Genomic DNA, 22,543 nt, shown 5'->3' with positions numbered 1-22,543 from the left:
AATGCACCTCTGGTAGACGAGCAGATTGGTCCCAGTCTCCTCCTGGTTCTCAGAGCACTTTTTGGCCAAATTTTGTCCAAGTCCTCACTTTGGGAAATTGGCCATTTGAACACCTTTGGCCAAGTTTTGTCTAAGTCCTCAGTTTCGGAAAATGGCCATTTGATCATCTTTAGCACCATCACAAAGGTCCAAGAGTGGATGGATTCCTCTTGGGTGTTCAGGACTTACTCAGGCTGGATCGAGGTGCAGGTTAAAGATGATGGGAGGCTGTTACGTCTCTGTGGCACTGAATAGGAGGTCAGCAACATAGCTCTTGGGGTCACTTCTGGAAGTACTTCCTGCAGCTGAAAATGCAGGGCTCAACAACAGAGCTGGACCCTGAGGGTTCATGGCATATTCCAGGCAGCAAAGCAGTCCTTCCAGGTACAGCCGCAGTCTGGCAGAGTGCATAGCAGGTTACAGCAACAGGCAGTCCTTCGAGAGTCTTTCAGCAGCTCTGGAAGTGAACTCAAGAGTGGGTCTAAGAGCCCCATTTTCATACCCTGGTGCCCCGCTGCTAGGTGGTGGGAGATGTTTCTGGAAAGGTTTTTGAAGTTCCAGGTGTTTCCTGCCTTTCCTGCCCTGGCTCCAAGCTGGCTACAAGTTGGCTACACTGACAATACCTGTTAGGCCTATTGTGAGGAGACAGGACACAGCAAATGTCCTATTCAGGTGGAAGTGGGGCTGTGATCAGCTCTGCCCTCCCATTGTGCCAGTTGATGGCCCATTGAGGCTCAGCTAATCCCACTATTGTGTGAATGTCTGGGAGGAATTCACAGATTCTGTCAGCTGCACCCAGTCATATGATCCAAGACAGGCACAAAGTGCTAAGGGCAGGAAAATGCCAACTTTCTAAAAATTGCATTTTCAAAATGGTAATGATAAATTTGACTTTGCCATCAAAGAGGGTTTATCATTACAATTCCATTGGTGCCAAAGTTCCATCTCTACTGCTTCTCATTTAGGAATTACAGTTTATTAAATGTAATAAAAAATCTCCAATGTTATCCTATGGGAGCGGAAGGCTTCACAGTAGTGAAAAACAAACTTGGGAGGTTTTCACTGCCAGGACATGTACAACTTAAAAGTACATGTCCTACTTTTTAATGTTATAGCACTTCTGCCCTAGGGCTAACTTAGGGATGACATGTTAAACAAGCATTGACAAAGCCAATAGGTCTTGGCAATCTGAGAGCCAATGGTGTTGACAATGGCAATGTCTTTTAGCCATGTGTTATGGAGTAAAGTGGATGTATATGTGGAGTGGAATTATATAGTTTGGATTAGAATTGTTTGCGTGGAATTGTGTGTGTGGATCTATGTGTGGTTGAGTGGAGTTATGTGTAGTGGAATTATGTGGCATGGTGTGCAGTGGAAATATGTGGCTAGTAACTATGTGGTATTGGCTGTACTGGAATTATGTACATTGGCAGTATGTGTCATGGAGTTTAATTATGTGGAGTGGAATTGTGTGTTGTGGAATGGCATGTACTGGAGTGGAATTATATGGTGTGGTGTTGAATATTGTGGAATTCTGCAAATAGAAAGCCATAAAATGTGAGTTACAAACCATAAAGCCAATGGTTAGCAACAGATGGAATGCATTCCTAGGTCAACTTTCTGAATGTCCCCAAGATGTCTTTAGCAAACCAGACAGCACAGCTGTCTGGTAGGCTTTGTGAACTAATAAAGGAGTTAGACCAACCAGAAACGTAACATCCTTTCACCATGGCACAGAACAGACAGACTTTACTTAGAGCGATCTGTGAAGCATCCCTTCTGTAAAATGAGAGAGTGAAAGAGATACCCTTTTAGCGGTTTGACTGCACATCATAAAACAAGAAAACCTGGGACCCATCTCAGCTTCGCCACATGAGTGATACTAACTTGAGTATGTCTAATTTTGCTTCATAATCAGATCTGAGAGCACGTGAAAATACTTGAATCCTAATAAATGCCACACAATGCAGTGACTGTGTACTGAAGTGAAACACTCCAGCAACTTAAAGATATCCACTTTTTACATTTTTGATTACTGTGTGAAAAAGCCAAATGTGTAAATGTAAATAAAAATCAGAAGCATGTAGATCACTTTCTTCTATGATCATTTCAGCACATGCCCTCCTTAGAAACTTTACCAGTAAACAGTCTCGTTCTCAGCCTCACTTTCTCTTTAAAATAAGGCAACAGCCTTAAGCTGGAGCAGCAGTGAAGGCTGCCAATTTCAGCTACCAACATTCGGGCTGCTCTAGCGCCCATAAACACCTCCACTGTCTCTGTGTCATTAATCACTCATACAGCAGCATTATTGGAAGGAGAAAAAATGCAAGGGCTGTGGTGCGCCGAAGCGATAATAGTTAAGTGGCTTCTCCTGATACATTTGGCTTGTGTGATTCACTTAGTTATCTGCAGTCTCTATTTGGGACCTGTGTCACTGCATCTGTGGTGTCTATTGAAGGATTTGCTACCCCCAGTCTCTTCTGGGCAGTTAGGGCAGTGCAAAGTCATTGCTCGGAGGAAGAGCAAAAGTTGTTTATGAATCTGACAAAGTTGGTGAAAGCAGTGCTGGATTTGGACAGAAAATAGGCCCGGAAACCATAATAAAAGTGGCCCTCATTCGCCTGCATGCAGGACACGCGCCACCTTTAGCTAACCAATGCACTTCATCCTGAAGTAAGATAGTATCAGCACAGGGCCAACATGATTATTTCTCACATTTCACAAACCACTGAACTACGAAAACATTTGCCCCCACTTTGCGCAAACTGCTTGCAACCACGTGCACACTATTGAACTGAATACTGGTTTATACATGAAATAGTTTATTCACAACAGCTGATTTAGAAAACGCTTACTTCCATTTTGTTTAACACGTATCAAAGTACTGAGGGGTATATTTATACTCTGTTTGCGCCGGAATTGCGTCGTTTTTTTTACGCAATTCCAACGCAAAACTAACTCCATATTTATACTTTGGCATTAGACGCGTCTAGCGCCAAAGTCCATGGAGTTTGCGCCATTTTTTAGCGTGGACACCTACTTTGCGTTAATGAGATGCAAGGTAGGCGTTCCCGTCTAAAAAATTGACTCCGAGGCATGTGCGCCATATTTACACTCCCAGGCAAAATTCACGCCCGGGAGTGGGCGGGTCAAAAAAAATGACGTACGGCCGCTTTTGCGCCGTTTTTTTGTGCCTGGACAAGGCAGGCGTTAAGGGACCTGTGGGCTCGGAAGGAGCCCAGAGGTGCCCTCCCATGCCCCCAGGGACACCCCCTGTCACCCTTGCCCACCCCAGGAGGACACCCAAGGCTGGAGGGACCATCCCAGGGAACATAAGGTAAGTTCCGGTAAGTATATATATATATATTTTTTTTTGTGGCATAGGGGGGCCTGATTTGTGCCCCCCTACATGCCACTATGCCCAATGACCATGCCCAGGGGACAGAAGTCCCCTGGGCATGGCCATTGGGCAAGGGGGCACGACTCCTGTCTTTGCTAAGACAGGAGTCATTTCTATGGGGGTTGGGAGTCGAAAAAAATGGCGCAAATCGGGTTGAGACGAAATATTTGCCTCAGCCTGACTAGCCCCATTTTTTGGCGCCCAAGCTCCATATCCCCCTACGCCGGCGCTGCCTGGTGTACGTCGTTTTTTTCCACGCACACCAGGCAGCGCCGGCGGCTAACGCCGGCTAACGTCATTGATTAAATACGGCGCCCACATGGCGCTTCAGAATGGCGTTAGCCGGCGCTAATTTTTTTGACGCAAAACTGCGTTAGCGCAGTTTTGCGTCAAAAAGTATAAATATGGCCCTGAGTTTGCCTAAACATAGGAGGCTCACCGGTGACACACGTAGAAAGCCCATCCGGGGCGCCAGCAGTCCGGACCTGGGGGATCCAAGAGGTGTTAGGGTGATACAGGGTAATGAGGAGCATGGCATGAAGTAGGTGAGACCAAAGAGGGGGTGGGGCGAGTGGGCCTTGAGGTACAGGAGGGGGCAGATGAGCGAGGAATACAATGGGGGTGAAGCAGCAGGGTGGTGACAAGGGAGACAGTAAAGCGAGAGTAGAGAGGGGAAGCAGGGGAGGAAAGGGGAAGAAAGGGGCAGTGGGTGACGTTAACGTAGAAAAAGAGTGAGGACCAGGCAGGAATGGCAGAGCCGGATCCGGCTTCACCCTCTTGTAGAGTCTGACAGCACTGTACACCCTTCCAGAAGAAGTTCACTCACACGCTCAATGGCAAGCATGACACACACCAGAAAAAAAGAACAAAACATGACGTGCCCGCCATCACAGTCATCTTAGAATGGCAAACATACTTCACCAGAAGACGTACTTTGAAATTAATCTATTCTCTCTCACTCACTATGTTCTAAACTTGCTTTCGTTAACAGTTGAGAGAAAAATAGTTATTGAATTGTCAAATGGTTTCTAAAGTGATGTGCATGCATCCGAAATATTGTTTCAGTATCGCTTACATTGTTAGCACTATGTCAAGTACGCACATTTTGCGCAAGTAAGAAGAGCTGCCTATTCTCATCCAAGATGGCAGTGACACACTGCAAGCTTTAATTGTGTGGTGGAGCCTCTTCAGTCTGTAATGTTGCCCTCGTGGGAGGGAGCAGCTATGGAAGCATCATGTTGCAGACAGCACAGTGCCGGACAGATCTATTCAGTTACCGATGAGGCACCTTGGCCAACTTTGCGTTCATGAAAGTGCTGCCAGATGCATACACGATCACCCATTTAAATAAAAAAGTAGTCCAGAAAGGGATGGAAATGACTGCTGTGTATACTTAAAAAGTAATTGGGCAGTGTGCTTGGGGAGGGCTAAATAACAGAAGTGGCATGATGTATGGATGCCCTTGACAAAAAGGGAGACCTAAAGATTGAGCGACGTGGTGTCAGCTAATTGGAAGCCTATAAGTGGGGATGTAAACCCAGAAGTTGATACTGCATGCCTTGGTTCAAGGCAGTGCATGCGCACCATCTAGAGCCAAAACCTAAAAAGGGAGTTTAATGCTTGGCTAGGGGTTTTGAATCCCAAGTCGATATGGCAGTGACACACTTAATCCATGTTGCAATGGCAGGCCTGGGATATGTTTTAAAGTGCTATTTACGAGGGTTGCGCAATACATGCTGCAGGCCCACTAGTATAATTTAATTTACATGCCCTGGCTATATGGAATACAACTCTACAAGGGACTTATAAATTAATTAAATATGGCAACCAGGTATATGCCAATCAAGCCATGATTAGGGGAGGGAGCACAAGCACTTTACTACTGATTAGCAGTGGTAAAGGGCACAGAGTCCTAAGGCCAACAGTAGCAAATATCAAGAAAAAGTAGGGTGAGGAAGACAAAAAAGTTTGTTGTTGACCCCCTAGAGAGGACCATTTCCAACAGTAATTTAAAATACAATTTGATCAAAAGTTGAGGATTTAAATTACAATTCCAGAGACAACAAACATGAACTGTTACCTATTCCTATTTGGAAATTAAACTTATAAAAAAGCAATATTGAACTCCAATGTTATCCTATGTGGAAAGTAGGCCTTGCAGTAGTGAAAAACTAGTTTAAGAGTTTTTCATTACCAAGCCATGTAAAACCTAAAAGTACATGTCCTACCTTTCAAATATTTTACACCCTGGCCTCTGGGATCTGCAGAGACTACCTTAGGGGTGAGTTATATGTCTTAAAGATGATGGTTTGAGCCTGGTAAAGAGTTTACTCTGCCAGATCTACAGGTCAGTTTAACTCTTCACACAAACCGGGTGCAGTAGCTGGCCTGAGACATGTTTAAAGTGTTACTTACGTGGATGCACAATCAGTGCTGCAGGCCCACTAGTAGCATTTAATTTACAGACCATGGGCTCAGGTAGTTCCGCTTTACTAAGGACTTACACGTAAACTAAATATGTCAATTGAGTATAAACCAATGTAACATGTTTTAAAGAGAGAGCACAAGCACTTTAGCACTGCTTAGCAGTGGTGAAGTGCGCAGAGTCCTTAGGCCGGCAAAAACAAAGTCAGCGAAAAAAGTAATTCTGAAGGCAAAATGGTAGGTGTAAAACCACACCAAGAATGACAAGTCTAACAAATGACCTCTCCATTTATGCACACAGCATTTGCAGGACTATTTTGTTTCTCTAAGGGACTGTAAAAATCAAGGAAATGTTGGTCTCCCATACATCTGCTTACTTCATTTCATTAGGATAGAGGCATGTAGTGCTTTTTCTACTCACATGTTGAAGGAAGTAGTGCTCTTCTTTATGTTGCTAGTCACGGTGGGGGGGTGTATCTTTAGCATGTGAGTGACTTTATTAACCAAAATGTGAGCAAAGGATAGTTTCACTCAAACCAGGGGCAACTACTTAGGAGGAGACGATGTGCCATTGGGGAAGAGAAAAATTACTGAGTGATCTGAGCAAGTGAGCAGATTGCAGTCACAGGAAGAGTTCAGTTTAGTGGGAGCAAAGAGCATATCAAGCATATGGCCGTTGTTATGGGTAAGACCCTTAACATTCTGTGTAAAGTAAGGGTGTTGCAAAGCTCTAATAGGGCACTGGCATCAAAATCGGTGGAGGAGGCAGCTTGCATCTCACCTCTGGTGACGCTCTGTCACTATTTTTCTGGAGTTGCTTAACACATTAATCTGCTTCACATATATATATACATATACTCAAAGTGTGATTCTCACGTTATAGTTGACATTGTTAAAGTGCATTCATGTTAAGTTAGCAATAGTTAATGTAGGCCTCAGTTTAACAACTCATGCTAACACTGAAATTAAATTATGGATGCTGTGATTTTTCCTCCTGTTTTCTCTCATTCCTGGAACCAAGCTTCACTAATTGGAGCTAATTGAAATTGTTGCAAATGTTTTAGATTCTGTGATAAATGTTACCAGTAGGTTGTCTGTAGATAGTGAATAGTGAATTTCCATGTGTGTGCCTGTGAATAGCTGACCCTGAAGTACCATCCTATTACTAGATATCCATTGAAGGCCACACAGCTGAAATCTTCCATTGTGAGATGCCTGGGAAGAAGACTACAAATGTATTATCAGTAAATGACTGGTTCTCTGTATGGGAACTGTAGGGAATTGCCCTTCACTGTAATACATTGCTCAGCTTGTTAGACGGTAATATGCATTCCTACGGCTTAAGATCAAATGCCGCTTTTTACTCTCTTGAAACTTGTCACTTGCCTTTGCTCCTGCTCACAGAATCAGACTCCTGAGTGAACCCTTTCTTATTTACCTGATGGAATCTTCATTTGATTTTGCCTGTAAGAGGCTTTGTTTACTGCCACCTTCTGCTTGAATTCCCCGATCCCTTCCATTTCTTAGCTTAGCACTAAGGAATTTCCCTTCAAGGAAGACTGAAATTTTGTAGATTTGCATATGACAACTTTAAATAGTCCGCCTTTGTACTTTAAATAGTCAGTCTTTGCGTTTATTATATTAGAATTGCTTTGAATTATACTGACCATTATACTAAATGGGAGATCGTTTATTTTTATTACAGTTGAATGATCTGAGCTCGTAACTTAACTAATCTGCTAATACAACTTCATGGTTTTCAAATCTACTACCCTCTGTCATCCTTGTGGGTCCAAAAGTGCTTCATGGTTATAAATGCATTGTTGATATCGACACATTGTTGATTTCATGATTTTAAACCTTTGGCCAGAACTAAAGGTCCATCCGTATGAGTTCAGCATTACTTGAGTTTGCTCCAAGGAGCTGCACAGTGCAAATCCCATCCCACTCCAACAATTTTGGTAGCAGAGAATGGATCCTTCTGAAGTTTAGGGAGTTAGAATTTGCCACAGAATCAGATAGAATCTGTCCCCAGGACAGTCCACGGCCCCTAAGTTCCATGGTCCAGTTTGAAGTATTGGAGGTGTTACGTTCCTGAAGTGGTTGTTGTGCGCTAGCAGTATGAGTATAATTAGGGTAATGAGTCTTTGAATGTGTGTTATTGAGAATTGTGTTGTCTGTGGTTTTGATGAGGTAGTGTGTTCCATGGTGTTGTGTCCATTTGAGTCCAGAAGGGCTCTCTGTTGAAGTTGAGATTGGAATGCTGCTTCATGCATATTGCTTGTGCTTATGGAGAGAAACCTACTTGCTGCAAAGATTCAAAGTTTGGTTATCAGGTTTGCTATAGTCCAAGATCCCAGGGTAGATACTGAGTTCTATTGAGTTATGACAAGTCTGATAAGGTTTGAGTTGTCAGGCCAAGAAACACTATCGGCAACACAAAAAGATAGGGACCTATTAAACTAATAAACTTCTGTTTGGAGGGTGTACTAACTGAGATAGGTGTTTGGTTGATTGTTTGTGCACAGGAGCAGATCACATTAACCAGGTTGATTTCCAGATGTTTGAGAATTAGCTTTTTTTTGTGTGGTATCACCAGGAGGATGCTATTCCATACTGCGCCCTGGAGTGATTGGTAACTTTGAATTTCCCCTAGTGAAACAGACAAAAGTTATTGTTTTGTTTTTGTTTTCAATCTTTTACAATTGTAAAACTGATCAGTGTTGAGTGAGAGCTGGTGTGCGTTGCTGTAAGTTATTCCATCAGCTGCTGCACTGGGATTGGTTGTTTGGTGTAAATGCTGTGCTAGGATATGTCATTATTTAGATAGTGCCACACTGCGAGAGTCAGATTCAGTGGTGCCGTTCTGAGCACTAGTTCATTGCGATTTGCTGAGAATTACCGGTTATCTCAGTTGAAATTTATTGAACTTGTATTGTGGCGTACACAGAGAAAAGACTTATCTTCCCGACCACCTCTGTATAATGATTTTAACTAGGCTGGAGGGAACCCACCACCCTTAGATCCAGGTGAGAGTGTGCTTGTCAATCAGAGTCTCCTGAGGGAGGTTCTTCTTGTAACATAAGGTTCACCATTAGGAGTCCCAAGTACTACTGTCAATATTACAGCTCCAGGTACATCCACAGTTGTGATAGTCCCTGTTACACCAAGTACTTGTTTTGCATTAGATTCAGGGCCGCGACCCCTAATAGAGCAACCCCCTGACGTGAATGTGCCTGTTTTAGACCTTAAGGAAAGTCTCATTCACAAACCCCAGAAGAGGATGCCTCATTAAGAGCACTGGACTTTGTTTTAGGACAAAGGCAGAATTTGAAGAAATTATAAAGGAAATTCTCTAGTTGGTATTTATGGAAGGATTCAACAAACAGTAACTTTTGTTCCTTATGCAAGGGGACTGTTAGGCGCGTGTGCAAGATTGACAAGATTCTAGCCATGGAGTTTCGGGTTGATTTGTCCAAAAGGCAAAATCTAAAGAAAAATTTCCAGATGTTTATAGATGAAGAGATTCCCAAGAACATCTGAATGCCTGGACTAAAATTCCACATAAAGGAAATAGTTGGCAACATCCAAAGAGTTTCTAAGGTATGATGTGCATGAACACGAAGAAATTGTTCCAGTATCACTTACATTGTTAGCACTATGTCAAGTATGCACATTTTGCGCAAGTAAGAAGAGCTGCCTATTCTCATCCAAGATGGCGGTGTACACTGCAAGCTTTTATTGTGTGGTGGAGCCTTTTCAGTCTGCAATGTTGCCCTCATGGCAGTAGGCAGCTCTGGAGGCATCATGTTGCAAACGGCACAGTGCCAGACAGATCTATTCAGTTACAGATGAGGAACCTTGGGCAACTCTGCGTTCATGAAAGTGCTGCCAGATGCATACACGATCACCCATTTAAATAAAAAAGTAGTCCAGAAAGGGATGGAAATGACTCCTGCGTATACTTAAAAAGTAATTGGGTGGTGTGCTTGGGGAGGGCTAAATAACAGGAGAGGCATGATGTATGGATGCCCATGACAAAAAGGGAGACCTAAAAATGGAGCAACGTGGTGTCAGCTAATCGGAAGCCTATCGATGGGTCTGTAAGCCCAGAAGCTGATACAGCATGCCTTGTTTCAAGGCAGTGCATGCGCACCATCTACAGCCTAAACCTAAAAAGGGAGTTTAAGGTTTGGCTAGGGGTTTTCAATGCCAAGTCGATATGGCAGTGGCACACTGAATCCATGCTGAAATCCATTGAGGTGGATTTGTGCATGTGCCTTGGATTTTTTGGGATCATTTCACATTTACAAATCAATTTCCAAAACTATCTTGTCCTTTGGAGTATGCACAGGTTGACCAGTTTATGAACATTTCAAAGGCGCTTTGGGAGAGTTTGAATACTTTCTTTGATATCGTGGTCCTTAGCTGTTTTTGGCAGAGTGCAGTGGGAGACTGATGAACTCCTGAGAGTGGCTCAAACAAATACCTCTTCTCCTCCTGTTATGGATAAATATACTCAGGTGATTAACCTTTTGAAAACTAAAGTTCTACTGAAAGTGATTGATTGAAAAAAGCAAAAATCACACAAGCGTCTAAAAACTCTGTGCATGCTGATTATGACAGGCCAATGCAGGCATTTCGCCAGTAGAGCGCCATCAAAAATCATGAATCTGAACTGACCATTCCTTAATTGTGGCGGACGCTCAATGGGTAGCAATTGCAGCAAATATGAGACAACCTCTCACAACACATTTATGAAATCATGGGCTCACTGCTGAGGTCGGGGAGGTCACATTTGTAGTACCAGCTCACATAGTTTACAGAACTGAAATCTTTCATTATTTGGTCACTTTTCCAGCAGCAGAGGAAAACATTGCAGCCAGTCAGCCATCATATGCTCTATCTTGTTATCATAGCTCTGCTACACTTGGCCATGTCACTCCAACCACCTGGGAGGACTGCCAGCAAACCAACAGGTAACCAACCCCCCTGCTTATTAGCCAGGTATATGAATGGGTTTTCATGGCAGAGAGCAAGTACGGGGAGATTAGGGCTAGCACTGATATTACTCACATGTTCAGGTAAAGATTTTAGATTCATTAGTGTGTCAGAATGTTGGGACTATTTATCTGTTTCTCATTCTTCGTCACCATGATAATAGTGTTGTGTTTTATAATTCCAATAATCACAATTCATGCCTTTTTGTGTAGAACGCAGTTGCTTCAGTAAATATATAGAATCAATCCCCGCTTCTGTTTGTCTTTGCATGTAAGAGACTTGTATAACTTAGAGAAAGGGCTAATATCTGTTCCACCATGACTTTCCTGAGAAGTTACAGAGTGTCATGCATAAGCCTGCCACAAATCACTTTTACTCCTAGGTTTTGGTGAGGTGCTGCTAGCTATCCAAAAGGGTTAGGCCAACAGTTACCAGGTGGTGTGGGATAAAAATCAATCCCCCACACACAGTCCTGCTGCCGCCTGAATCAAGCAGTCTTGTGCCCATGACGAGAGTCCTATGACATGGCTATCAATGAGGTGGTCAGATGATGTAGAATGAAAACAGTACCCCACAAGGTAAGGGGATGAGGAGTGCAAGTGGGCTCAAATTCAGGGTTAGTCATAGAAATGCTAAATACTACTCTATGTCATTATTGTATCAAGGTGGGCCACTGGAAGTGAGAACATACCTCAAGTCCAAATCCACAGCAGAAAAATGGTTAGATGGCAAATATAAATTTGATTCTGACAAGAATTAGGTAAATGCAAGATCCTCTGAATGCTAATATGCCCCAGGACCCATTGATGGTAACCGAACATGAATGGTCCAAGGTTTAATGCCAATCCACATCATAGAGTCCAGAGAACCAAACCGCATGAGCCCTGACAATTCCAGTAGTTACTGGACCTTGAAAGTTTTGGAGATTCAGGCCCTGATCAGTCACAATGGCGGTGCCTGAGGATGGAGGCAGATTGCATGTTTTGAGCAGCAGTCTTTGATGTAGACAAGAGTGACCCATATTTGCCTGGAGAGGTGATGGCCACCTCATATTGCTGCTTATCAAAACCATTACTACTTAATATACTGTACTGTAGAGGTTCCAATCCTACTCTTCTCAAGAAAAAAAGTCCAATTTGTAGGCATCTTCAATAAGCAGATTGCAAATCCTGTTTCTGCTAAGAGTCCCTATGAAGATAGGTTCCCCTTGAAAAAGACTATCAGTTTGTGATATGTGATTCATGTCCAGTCAATCTATTGGGTAGGGATCCACTCTCCAAAGTGGTGATGGATGGTGTCGGGCTTCATACACACGATAAGGATGCAGTTTTAAACTGAGCGCACAAAAGTCAGCTGTTAAATTGTTCCCTGTTTTAATGAGGGAGCATTTACCCCCGATCTACAGAACTCCATGAAGGAGGAAGTCTGAGATTATTCTGGAAAGGATATTAGCCTGATCAAAGATGTTCAGTTTATAAGAATAACAATCAGATAGAATGTGGAGTATTCCCAAATGCCTCAGAACAACCTCTCACAAGATGCTGTGGTTGGAATTACCGCTAAGTTCATGCTACAGCAGAGCATCTTAAAAGACATACTATTGAGCCCTTGTAAATCATCAATAATTGGTTTGCAGAAACCAAGTAAATATTGGAGAATAGTGCAGGACTTGTGAAAGATCAATAATATTTTCGCTTATTTTGTCCTGGGGTACCGAGCCCTGCTGTGATCCTGTTCCACATATCCTGCTATGCTGAATGGTTCATACTCGTTGTCCTGCACCAAACATTCTTTTCCATTTCATTGCATAAGGACAGTTAGTTTCTCTTTGTACTTTGATTCCAAAATAAAGGTGTTGAGTTCCACATGAGTGCACAGAAAGCCCTTCAATCTTTAATCAGATATAGAAAAAGAGCTTGGAATCCTTCCAGTTACCATTCAATTAAGTTCTGGTTCAGTGTACCAATAGCCTATTGGTGGCATCAACAACACAAGATGCATGTAGACAAGATACCATTGATCTGTAGAGAATGGTCATAAAGGGGGTCATTACAACATTGGCGGTAAAAGCCGCTTACCGCCGTGCAGAAGACCGCCAACACACCGCCGCGGCTGCGGAATTCCGCCACAGCTCTTATGACCCACATCTCGGAATCCGACAAAATTCAGACACCCACACAAGTCCGCCACACCAATGGTCAGTGATAAACTGGCGAAAAAAAAAACTCCACCGTCACGCCAACAGAAATCCGCCCACACTATCACGACACACGAATCCACGCGGCGGTCTTTCAACTGCGGTATTCCATTGGCGGTACACGCCGCCGCGCTCAAAATACACACACATTGACAAAACACCGCCACATTGGACAATTCGAAATACACACACCTGATACACATACACACACCACTCCCACACACCCATTGCAATATAAAACACACACCCACATCACCCACAAACCCCTACGACCACTATTACAGAGAGAAGGCCAGAGAGAGACACCACCATCCACAAACTAGCAGCCACAGACACACAACACCATCACCCACACAACTTCCACCCACAAAATACCACACACCACTACATATCACCACACTTATCACCACACACACCACCACACACATCACCTACACCACCCCATGGCACGGCAAAGACACCCCAGGTTTTCGGAGGAGGAGCTCAGGGTCATGGTGGAGGAAATCGTCCAGGTAGAGCCACAGCTATTTGGAGCACAGGTGCAGCACACCTCAATTGCAAGGAAGATGGAGCTATGGCGAAGGATAGTCGACAGGGTCAATGCAGTGGGACAGCACCCAAGAAATCGGGAGGACATCATTAAGAGGTGGAACGACCTACGGGGGAGGGTGCGTTCCGTGGTGTCAAGACACCACCAGGCGGTTCAGCGGACTGGCGGCGGACCCCCACCTCCTCAACCACAACTGAAGCAGGTCTTGGCGATTCTACATCCTGAGGGCCTCGCAGGAGTCGGTGGAGGAATGGACTCCGGTAAGTCAAACCTTTAACAACCATATCCCCCACCCTACCTGCATGCTATCACATACTCCCACCCTCGCCCCCACCCCTATCACTCCAACTCCTCACAAATGTACCAATGTCACAAACCACACATCCCAACACCAAGCCCTGCATGCAACAACAACACATGGACACCCATCACTAAAGCATGCCCACTGCACATACCCACACACCCCCATAAACCATCATCACACAAACCCCCACACAGGAATGCCAGCACTGGGGTACACGGTCACCCACCCATTGCACACCATGACACACACAGATGCAATAATCATGCTTCTCCACCCCTGCAGGACAACTACCCAACGTCACCAGACAGAAGGGTCCAGACATCTCCACTCCACCCACAGAAGAGGCCTACAGTGATGACAGCACCTCTGTCCACCTGGATCTAGATGACCAGCCCGGACCATCGTGGGCCTCGGGACATTCGGTTCCCCTCACACAGGCACAGGCCACCACAGACCTTACCCCCTCTGGTAATACCAGTACAGCACCCACCCAGCGGGCCCATACCTCCGTCCCCAGGACACATCAATCATCTGTGTGTCCACCACTACAGGGAACCCAGGATAACCCACCACCCCAACAACAACAGGGACCTGGGGCAGTGGTCGTGGGCACACGGTCCAGGGGACGGAGGCCCAGGAACACAGGGGTTGAAAACAAACAGATCCAAAAGCGGAAGGGCCCAAGAACCACTAGACTCCTGTATAAATGCCTATTTTATAGGTTGGGGGACTTGACCAGAGGACAGGGACCCACGTCCTCTAAGGCAAGACAGTAAACAAAAAGAGGTGAAGTCCCACTCAGAGAGTTCTTGATTTTATTGTTGTGCAAACATTAAAGTCCCAGTTTCACAGTCAGTCACTGGTTAGTAGGACAGAGAACAAAGTCCAAAATCCAAATATGATAAACATAGGATGAATAGAAGATCAGCCAACACGTGTTTCGCCCCCTCTGGCTATATATAGACCGGGGCTTTCTCAAGGCTGAAAATAAAAAGAGATGACAAATTGCAATTCAGAAATATTCATGTGAGTAGATGAAATGTCATTGAGAGGCACCATCAAGAAAGTGAACGAAAAGGGGAATCCCATGCAAGGATCGAAGGGAGTGTGGTAAGTCAGGATGTGAGATAATTGGAGCCCAATGCTAGATAAAAGGAAGAAACGTTGATGCGTAAGTGCAATTAGTGACTACAGTCAGACCCCGACGTATTTGAAAGACCAAGAAAAAAGAGAAACAACCTGTGGTATTTTCCAAGATAAAGTAATGATAAGAGAAATGGTGAGATTGTAGAAAAAATAATAATCCGCAATTAATTCCAAAATCCCAAGTGTCAGATAAGGCTAAAGTACCACCTAGGTTAGCTAGTGCTCGAGACTGAAGGGTGGAAATGCTAAGGTACTGACAAACATACCTCGCGAAATGAGGCAGACATGTATTAGTAACAAATTGTAATGAATTTTAAGCCATATGATGGTTCCTGTTCACATTCTCAAGTATAAGTACTACTTTCAAAAATGTTAAATGTTGTAATGTATTTTTAAATCTGGTCTTTCAGTTGCTTGACTTATTGTAAGATACTCTCTTATATACTTACTGTTAAACCCTGAATGTTTTAACTGATAGACTATTGTTATCTTACAGAAAAGGATTATTACAATTTGTTACTAATACATGTCTGCCTCATTTCGCGAGGTATGTTTGTCAGTACCTTAGCATTTCCACCCTTCAGTCTCGAGCACTAGCTAACCTTGGTGGTACTTTAGCCTTATCTGACACTTGGGATTTTGGAATTAATTGCGGATTATTATTTTTTCTACAATCTCACCATTTCTCTTATCATTACTTTATCTTGGAAAATACCACAGGTTGTTTCTCTTTTTTCTTGGTCTTTCAAATACGTCGGGGTCTGACTGTAGTCACTAATTGCACTTACGCATCAACGTTTCTTCCTTTTATCTAGCATTGGGCTCCAATTATCTCACATCCTGACTTACCACACTCCCTTCGATCCTTGCATGGGATTCCCCTTTTCGTTCACTTTCTTGATGGTGCCTCTCAATGACATTTCATCTACTCACATGAATATTTCTGAATTGCAATTTGTCATCTCTTTTTATTTTCAGCCTTGAGAAAGCCCCGGTCTATATATAGCCAGAGGGGGCGAAACACGTGTTGGCTGATCTTCTATTCATCCTATGTTTATCATATTTGGATTTTGGACTTTGTTCTCTGTCCTACTAACCAGTGACTGACTGTGAAACTGGGACTTTAATGTTTGCACAACAATAAAATCAAGAACTCTCTGAGTGGGACTTCACCTCTTTTTGTTTACCAGGAACACAGGGGAACTGGGAGGGCTGCTGTGCGACAGGGGACGGACAGGCCAAGGGAACCCACTCTCCACGAGGCCCTCTCCTCCATCATGGGAACATACCACCACTCCCAGGAAACGATGGCAACGGTCCTGGCCAAGTTTCAGGAGACCCAGCGCGTGCAGGAGGAACAGTATCTGGGCTTCAGGGAGGAACTCAGAACCATCAGCTCCGCCCTGGGCACCATCGTAGGGGTGCTGAAGGAAATACTCAACACCAGGAGGGACACTGTGGCACTACAAGGGGCCCCTGACACTAGCATGGACGATGAACTGCCCACCACCTCTGCCGGCGCCAGTGGACAGGAGTCACCGCCACAGGACCAACACACCAGCATCCCAACCCCTGCAGATGGAGAACCACCCCGCAAACGGTCCCTGAGATCCAGGAACAAAACAGAGCACAATGCCAAGACCCCCGCCAAGAAATGAGACCACTCTGATTGTCAAGCAACTGTCCCACTTTGTCACCCTGTCCATATTGAAACTGCCCCAGCTCTACTTCCTATGCCCATATGGGCAATGCACCTGTGAGACAAATAGACTGGACTCTGCCATGGACACTCCTCTGCCATCACCACTCACCATTTGACTTCCTCCTCCAATATTTTGTATGTAAATAAACACACCTAAAGCACCAAAAGATCTGGAGTCTGTCTGTGATTTAAAAATAGTGTATTTGCAATTACAGTGACACAATTTTCAGGAAATAGTAATGTCAACATACCTATGTCACACAGCTCTAGTCCATGAGGAATCTAAGCAGATGATACACGTTGGGACCCACACCTGTGAAACCGTAAGGGAAAGTGACAACTCAGTGACCATACACTGGGTGAAATCGACAGACAGGATAGAGGTAGAAGTGTAAAAATCCTTGTAGTAGGCAGGAATGTATTCTCACCTGTGTTTCACTGGAAATATTGCTGGATGACTGAGTCCCTGTTGTCAATGTCTTCTTCCTCTGCTTCCTCCTCATCACTGTCCACAGGCTCCACAGGCTCCACAGCTGCCACAACACCGCCATCTGGACCATCCTCCTGCAGAAAAGGCACCTGTCGTCGCAAAGCCAAGTTATGAAGCAAACAGCAGGCCACGATGATCTGGCACACTTTCTTTGGTGAGTAGAATAGGGATCCACCTGTCATATGGAGGCACCTAAACCTGGCCTTCAGGAGGCCGAAGGTGCGTTCGATCACCCTCGCAGTCCGCCCACGGGCCTCATTGTAGCGTTCCTCTGCCCTGGTCCTGGGATTCCTCACAGGGGGCAGTAGCCATGACAGGTTGGGGTAACCAGAGTCACCTAATAGCCACACACGGTGCCTCTGGAGTTGACCCATCACATAAGGGATGCTGCTATTCCGCAAGATGTAGGCGTCATGCACTGAGCCTGGGAACATGGCAAACACATGGGAGATGTACTGGTCGGCCAAACATACCATCTGTACATTCATGGAATGATAACTCTTCCGGTTCCTGTACACCTGTTCACTCCTGTGGGGGGGGGAACCAAAGCCACATGGGTCCCATCAATGGCACCTATGATGTTGGGGATATGTCCAAGGGTATAGAAGTCACCTTTCACTGTAGGCTAGTCCTCCACCTGAGGGAATACAATGTAGCTCCGCATGTGTTTCAGCAGGGCAGACAACACTCTGGACAATACGTTGGAAAACATAGGATGGGACATCCCTGATGCCATGGCCACAGTTGTTTGAAAAGACCCACTTGCAAGGAAATGGAGCACTGATAGCACCTGCACTTGAGGGGGGATTCCTGTGGGATGGCGGATTGCTGACATCAGGTCTGGCTCCAACTGGGTACACAGTTCCTGGATTGTGGCACGGTCAAACCTGTAGGTGATTATCAAATTTCTTTCCTCCATTGTAGACAGGTCCACCACCGGTCGGTACACCGGAGGATTCCGCCATCTCCTCACATGTCCCAGCGGACGGTGCCTATGAAGGACAACAGCAAGCACAGAGTCAAATAAGTCAGAGGTATGTACCCACAGTCTACACAGAACACAATTCATTCACAAAATCTGGCCTGTATGTGTGTTGAGAGTAGGCCTAGGTATGTGTGACGCAGTTAGTAATTAGGCCAAGTGGGCCCCTGAAATGGCGGCTGCCTGACCTCTAAAGTGGGACAATGGGATGTGAGGTAACTGCGCTGGTGTTGTACACCGTCACGGTAGGCGGTCGAAGACGCGGCGCATTGCTGCATTGGTTAACATTGGACCCTATGGGTCCCAGGGGCCAATGACTATGTACGCCGGCGGTGATGGTATGCACGCCGCGGACGTGACTGCCATTTTCTAGCTGTTGAATCACTCGATACCTGATCTTCGACAGGAGAGGACCTACACTGCAAGTGCTGCTGTGACCTCGGTCTGGAAGAGACAATGGCTTGTGCGTCTGGGGAAAGGGCCCCTGCCTTCACATCGGAGGAGTTGGAGAAGCTTGTCGACAGGGTCCTCCCCCAGTACATGCTACTCTACGGTCCTCCAGACCAACAGGTAAGCACACAGGGAGCATGTTGTATGGGCTATGCCTGTGTGGAGAGGACTGGTTGTAAGAAGGAAGGGGGCAGAGTTCTGAGTGCATGAAAGACGGTGGGTGCATGTGCCACATGCCAAGGGTGGGGATGGGGGGTTACTCACTTTGACGGCGCAGTTGGTAATGACTTCTCTTCCTCCCCTGTACATTTCATGTAGGTCAGCGCCCACCAGAAGAAGGATATTTGGCGTGCCATCAACAAGGTCGTCCGGACCCTGGGGGTCCACCACAGACAGAGCACCCACTGCCGGAAGAGATGGGAGGCCGTTCGCCGCTGGAGCAAGAAGACGGCGGAGGCTCAGCTGGGGATGGCCCCCCAAAGTGGGAGGGGTGCCAGTCGAACCATGACCCCCCTGATGTTCCGGATCCTGGCGGTGGCCTACCCGGAGTTGGATGGGCACTTGAGGGCATCACAGCAGACACAAGGGGGTGAGTACACTCTCATTCAGCTGACTTTGCACGAAGAGGAGGGGTCTGGGTGGGGGAGGAGGGTTGTGGGTTTCCCTAGGCCAGGGCGAGTTCCGTAGGCTAGGCCCCTTCGTAAGGCATGGCCCTGTGGCCCCCCACCCCACCTCTGTAGAGTGCCAAGTACAGCTATTCATGCACCTGTGTCATCTATGTGTGCAGATGTTGTCCATAGCCTTGTAGGCCATTTCCCAGGAATTGCACTGTAGAGCCCAACAGCGCGACGTAGTGCAGGGGGCTGCCCCTGTCTTGTCCACCAACTGTAGCGGTAAGCCACGCACTCAACCTGTCTTTCTTCTGTTCCCTTCCCCCCTTTTTTTGCGGTCTACCTGTTCTTGTGTGCATTAGCATCATCAGGCGGAGGAGCAGTGGCATTGGAGCACGAGGGAGCTGCACCCACATCGCCATGGAGGGCCACACTACGGACTCTGAATACACCAGTGGGACGGAGGGCGAGGGGAGCACCACGGCGGTGACAGGAGCTGAAACCAGCGACACATACTCATCCTCCGATGGAAGCTCCCTTGTGGTGGCGGCAACATCTGTGCCCCCCACTTCTACAGGTACAGCCGCCACCCCCCCTACCAGCACCGCCCTCCCAGCAGCCCCTCAGCCTTCGCCCCGTGCCGGCTCACCCAGGAGGGTGGGCATCACCTTCGCCCCAGGCACCTCAGCCCCTGCCCCTGTCACCTCTGCTGCCCTCAGTGAGGAGGCCATTGACCTCCTCAGGTCACTCACTGTTGGGCAGTCTACCATTTTGAATGCCATCCAAGGTGTAGAAAGGGAGTTGCAACAAACCAATGCATTCCTGGAGGGCATTCATTCTGGTCAGGCGGCCCTTCATCGAACCTTTCAAACTTTGGCCTCAGCACTGATAGCAGCCATTGTCCCTGTGTCTAGCCTCCCCCCTCCAACTTCCTCCACCCAGACCCAATCCACTGTACCTCTGCCTATCCCAAGCACACCATCAGACCAGCCTGCACACACCTCACCACACAAGGGAAGCTCAGGCAAACATAAGCACCACACATCCCACAGGCACCCACGCAAGCATCACACACATGCAGACACACCAACATCCACTGCCTCCACTGTGTCCCCCTCCTCCTCATCTCCCTCCCAGTCTCGTCTCCACTCACACCTGCATCCACAAAATCTCCGGGACCAGTGGTGCCTGTTGTCACAGGTATGTGGAGTGCACCGGCCACCAGGCCATCCAGTGTGTCACGGAGCCACAGCACAGCCAGTCCCCCCCCTGTGAAGCACCAGAAGTTGGCCAGTGCCCGGCGGGAGAGGGGGAAGACTCCAGCCACCCAAGCCGCTCACAGGGGTCCCGGGGGGAGTGTGGACTCAGCTGTGACTCCTCCCAAGGTGGGGAAGGGGCAGAAGAAACCCGCAAAGTCTGGGAGGAGCAGCATGGCGGAGAAGACCGCCATCATCCCCGCTGGCCAGGAGGCCACCACCAGCCCCATCGTCGCTGCCCAGGAGGCCACCGCCAGCCCCATCGTCGCTGCCCAGAAGGGCCCCGCCAGCCCCATCGTCGCTGCCCAGGAGGCCACCGCCAGTCCCATCGTCGCTGCCCATGAGGGCCCCGCCAGCCCCATCGTCGCTGCCCAGGAGGCCACCACCAGTCCCATCCCCGCTGGCCAGGAGGGCACCGCCAGCCACAGCCCAGGTGCCCAGGAGGGCCCGCCAGCCACAGCCCATCTGACCAATGAAGGACCTCAGCCACAGCCCAGCTGGGCAATGAAGGACCGGCAAGTCAAGCACCGCTGAACAGGGCAAAGACCGCTGAACAGGGCAAGGACCACCAACTCAAGCACCGCTGAACAGGGCAAAGACTGCTAAGTCAAGCACCGCTGAACAGGGCAAGGACCGCCAACTCAAGCACCGCTGAACAGGGCAAGGACCGCCAAGTCAAGCACCGCTGAACAGGGCAAGGACCGCCAACTCAAGCACCGCTGAACCTGGCAAGGACCGCCAAGTCAAGCACCGCTGAACAGGGCAAGCACCGCTGAACAGGGCAAGGACTGCCAACTCAAGCACCGCTGAACATGGCAAGGACCGCCAAGTCAAGCACCGCTGAACAGGGCAAGCACCGCTGAACAGGGCAAGGACCGCCAACTCAAGCACCGCTGAACAGGGCAAGGACCGCCAAGTCAAGCACCGCTGAACAGGGCAAAGACCGCCAAGTCTAGCACCGCTGAACAGGGCAAAGACCGCCAAGTCAATCACCGCTGAACAGGGCAAGCACCGCTGAACAAGGCAAGGACTGCCAACTTAAGCACCGCTGAACAGGGCAAGGACCGCCAACTCAAGCACCGCTGAACAGGGCAAGGACCGCCAAGTCAAACACCGCTGAACAGGGCAAGCACAGCTGAACAGGGCAAGGACCGCCACTCAAGCACCGCTGAACAGGGCAAGGAACACCAAGTCAAGCACCGCTGAACAGGACAAAGACCGCCAAGTCAAGCACCGCTGAACAGGGCAAAGACCGCCAAGTCAAGCACCGCTGAACAGGGCTAGCACCGCTGAACAGGGCAAGGACTGCCAACTCAAGCACCGCTGAACAGGGCAAGGACCGCCAAGTCAAGCACCGCTGAACAGGGCAAAGACCGCCAAGTCAAGCACCACTGAACAGGGCAAGCACCGCTGAACAGGGCAAGGACCGCCAACTCAAGCACCGCTGAACAGGGCAAGGACCGCCAAGTCAAGCACCGCTGAACAGGGCAAAGACCGGCAAGTCAAGCACCGCTGAAGAGGGCAAAGACCACTGAACTGGGCAAAGACCGCCAAGTCAAGCACCGCTGAACAGGGCAAGCACCACCAAACGGGGCAAGGACCGCCAACTCAAGCACCGCTAGCCCATGAGCGGCAGGGGCAGTGACGCAACTGGGACCGTCACGGGGTGAGTGATGCACTCTGGGCACCAGTCCCCCTCCAGAACCAGTGGAGACATGCATCCACCACCTCTGTCCTGCACAGGATGAAGCACTCTGGGCACGAGTCCCCCTCCAGAACCAGTGGACACATGCATCCACTACCTCTGTCCTGCACAGGATGAAACACTCTGGGCACCAGTCCCCCTCCAGAACCAGTGGAGACATGCATCCACTACCTCTGTCCTTGGCAGGATGAAGCACTCTGGGCACCAGTCCCCCTCCAGAACCAGTAGAGACATGCATCCACCACCTCTGTCCTGCACAGGCTGAAACACTCTGGGCACCAGTCCC

Source organism: Pleurodeles waltl, chromosome 6 (genome assembly GCF_031143425.1).
Source record: "Pleurodeles waltl isolate 20211129_DDA chromosome 6, aPleWal1.hap1.20221129, whole genome shotgun sequence".
Lineage (NCBI taxonomy): Eukaryota > Metazoa > Chordata > Amphibia > Caudata > Salamandridae > Pleurodeles > Pleurodeles waltl.
This window is presented reverse-complemented; position numbering follows the sequence as displayed.